General features: G+C 53.9%; 1 long non-coding RNA gene across 1 annotated transcript; it reads right to left on the minus strand.

Annotated features, from left to right (window-relative positions):
* Positions 1-578: 578 nt before the first annotated feature.
* LOC142365649 (uncharacterized) lies at positions 579-3537 on the minus strand. The gene is made up of 2 exons (XR_012766524.1): positions 2854-3537; positions 579-1477 (listed from the first exon to the last, which is right to left on the minus strand). It is a non-coding gene; the product is annotated as an uncharacterized LOC142365649 (long non-coding RNA).
* Positions 3538-3880: the final 343 nt, after the last annotated feature.

Raw genomic sequence — 3880 nt, forward strand, 5'->3', positions numbered from 1 at the left:
GTTTTGACTAACTGCTGAGCAGTGCTCCCACAGCATGGAGGCTCTCTCTCCAACCACCCCCAAACTCCAGAAAGCTGGGGGTGGGCAAGAGGTTGGGAGGGGACAGAGCCAGGACAGCTGACCCAAACCGACAAAAGAGAGATTCCACTGTGCTATGGAAGCCCCACAGCTGCCATTCAGACCGAGTGTTTTCCCCTACCATATCCCTCCTCACCAGAAAAGGGATAAAGTGCTCCAACAGGAGTTGGATGCTTCTCCAACACACTGCACTGTGCCAAAACCACCCTCGTATGGCACGCCTGTAGCGTCACGTACAGCGTTTTCTAAAGTGTTAGCAGCGGCCTACACTGGCTTTATGTACGTTTGTGTACCACTTCCAAAAAGCTAAGCGTTTGCTTCCCACAAGACGCAGGAGACTGCCAAGCGGTTCCAGCGTCACGCTTCAAATGACTGGCCAAATCACTGCCTATCTACAGAACGCTGTTAACAGACTGAAACATTCCACATACTTACGCTCCGGGGAGACACCATTTTAACTTGCAGAACTATTTCCCTCAGTAAGACGCTCAAGACAGAGGTGATATCCCCATGCTAAATCTTTATTGTGCAACTGCTGCTCAAAAGCCTTTGTTACCTTCCACAGACACACGTCACAAAAAATGAGACATCGACAGTAGCTAGATTGACGGGCAACAGACGAAATCCATTCAGTGGCGGTTCGTACACGTGGGGCAACTCTTGCGGTGCAAAAATCTTAGCCAGGCGGCCAGCCCAACTGACGGCCACCCAGAATACGTAGATGTACGCGACAGACAGGCTGCCCACCCTCGGGCCCTTCATCCACAACCATCCGGAATCCATGTGTCAGGCCCAGGTGAGCAGCACGCTTCTTCCCAGCGGGCATTAAATGCCCAAGAAGCTGGAGAAAGGAAGTACAAAACCGTAAACAAATAAAATAAAAAGCCACACACAAAGAGGGGAGAGGGCAGGAAGGGAAGGAAGGAGAGCAGAGAACCACCCAGAGAAACCAGTTAGCCAATTCCTAGCAATTCAGCCACTGCGCTTCAAACTACCGTCTGTCCGCCTGCAACCGACATTTTCCTCTCTCTCTCAACCATGACAACAGGCATCAGACTGCGCTCCAAAGCGACACCGCATTTTGCACCAGAAGTACATACCCAGGGATGAGCAGTGCTTTATATCCCTACTTTCAGTCAAAAAGCTCAGTTCCGTTACAAGCTAGAGGCAAAAGGTTACAGCGCCAGAAAACCCAAAATAGCCTACCGCGCCCTATCAAGAGGGAAAGAGTCTAGTAAATTAGGAACTAATTACAGGTACAGTTTAGCATACAGAAAGCTTCCCCAGTACTTACAGATTCACCAGAACCTTCTGCTTCAGATAACCTGATAATTGGCTCCTTAGGCATGACTAGGAAAAGCGTCGGAGCTTGGGGTGAAAGATCGCGGAACGCAAGGCACTGGAGGAAGAGCAAACAGTTAAAACGTGATTGGCTTCAGAGAAAGGCAATAGCTTAAGCAAATCAATATGCCCCACTGAACTCGTGCAGAAGCAGGTTACCGGATACCCCAAACGCAAGCCGAAACGTTGACTTTTCTTACGTGATATCAATACTTTCTATACACAAAATACAACGTATTTACAGAGCCCCCTCCAGAAGCGGGATTCAGCATGCAAGATGATGGGGGCAAGGAGACGGGCCAGGACTTCACATTAGCGACCTCCAGTATGTTTTGATTTGGGTTGACCATTTCCTAAGCACTTTTTCCATTCGATGTGGTCCACGCAGAGGCAGGAGACAAAGGGCTTAACTGAATCAGCAAAGAATTCGGCGAAGTGGAAGATCAGCAGCCATTTGTTTTCCATGCTACAGAGAACTCCAGTACTGAGCAAAAGCATAATCACAGGAAGCCTGCAAGTGCAGCGTACCAGTCTGTCTTCTACATTGCACATAAACCCTACCTTCAAGAGCAGAAGACATCCCTAACTGTTAACTGTCAGCAGTTTAATAACAAAATGATACGGGATACTAACTTAAAGTTACCATCGTGTAGGTAAGGGCTGCTTTCCCCCCCCCCCCCCCCCCAAGTCTGAGCAGCTCGCTCGAGTTCCTAGCACGTCGTGGTGCACCAGCATCCGTGAACCTTGCAAGCATGCTGTTATCACGGCCCCACCTCACCACAGCAACGAGATCTGGGAAGCTTTTGCAGCCTGCAGGATGACCGGTTTCTAGATTTGTTTTTTGTTTTGTTTTTCACGAAAAATAAGAAAAGCTGTAATTCTTTGCTTTAATAATCCAGTTCGGGGCTTCAGAACCAAAGCCTTGCACAGCAGAGCTGTGAAATCTCTATAACGCTATTACGAGGCACATCAGGACATGCATTTCTCCTATGCAGAACTAACTCCTTACGGTCGCTACTCAGACGTCCACTGTTTACACACACCCCACATCCCCACCCCCCCCCCCAGCCGAATCCCCGAGGACACTGACTGCGTGTGCTTAATCTACGGTTTCAAGACTATCATCCTACACGAGGCAGGACCGCTCCCATCCCTCGGCAGCAAACTTTGCACGACTTGCAGTGCCAAAGGGATATCACGCGGCAAACGTCTGCGGCTGCCACCAAGAGCGTTACCGTCAGAGGCCCTCCTCTGCGCACGCGCGCACGCGCCACGGTGGGGCTGGGAACCGAGGCGAGCCGGACAGCACCAGCAACCCAGTACGCGCCGCGGCAGCCGGGGGGGGCACCGAAGAAGCGCGATGTTTTAGGGATGGTGCAGTAGAGAGCGCCACAACCCAGAGAGGCCCCGCCCGTCCCCCGTCCCTCCACCCACCCTGCCGCGCTCCCGGGCACCGCGCAACGGGCCCTCGGCTCAGGGTGCCTGCGAGCGCGGGGGAGAGAAGGGAAGGGAAGGGAAGGGAAGGGAAGGGAAGGGAAGGGGGACCGCGCACAGAGCAAAGCCGCGGCGACCTCCTCGTCCTCGCAGATGACGTTGGCGGGGAAGCGCCTTCCCGAAGACAGTGGCGGCGCCCCAATAATCTCGTCAGCCACGACAACGCCCCTTGTCGCCCCCGCGCTTCCTCCACTCGGCCAGGCCCTCCGCGGCGCCCATTGGGCCGCCAGATCGCCGCCGGCCGATCCCGCGTCTCGATGGGCTGTCTCGTCTGTCGTTTTCGCTTGTCCCCGCCCCCCTGGCGGGGCCGCCCTCGTCGACCTGGTGCTTGCCGGGGCTCAGGGAGTTTGCGTGCTCTCGGGGCGCGGAGGGATCCGACCCGGGGGCGGAGGGAGAAGACGTTGGCCGAGTCCGCGGAGGGATCTGCGCCGTGTAGTGCTGCGACCCTGTGGGCGGGCAACGAGGTCTCACAAGAGGCTGGTGTAGCTAGAAGTACTGCTTACTGTTATTTATTACCGCAGCAAGTCCACCCCAAACGTGCTTGTGGCTTTTTGGCGCTGCTCCCTCCAGTCACATGACTGCTTTTGCCAGGGCAGGGCAGGCCTTAACTTTTCAGAACATTTCGCAGAGCCAACAGAAGGTGCTCTAAATTGTTCCCTGAAAGCCCCACTTCAATTGCAGCCGTTTCTAAGCTGCACGCCTCCCGGGAGAAAATAAAATACAAAGCGTGTGTTCAGCACTGGTGGCTTGAGGGCTGGAGGGCAGATCAAGATAGGACTTGCGCTAAGCTGGGTAGGAGGCTTTTAGAAAAATAGGCAGAGCCCCCAAAGCTGCCCGAGGGTGGTCTGTGGTGCCCTGCACCCCCGGGGAGAGCGAGCAATTCGATTGCTCTACACAACTGTAGTGTAACATACATAAACCCTGCTTTCCTCTATATCGGGCTAAGGATAGCCTTAGCCGCCTTTGC

Source organism: Opisthocomus hoazin, chromosome W (assembly GCF_030867145.1).
Source record: "Opisthocomus hoazin isolate bOpiHoa1 chromosome W, bOpiHoa1.hap1, whole genome shotgun sequence".
Classification (NCBI taxonomy): domain Eukaryota; kingdom Metazoa; phylum Chordata; class Aves; order Opisthocomiformes; family Opisthocomidae; genus Opisthocomus; species Opisthocomus hoazin.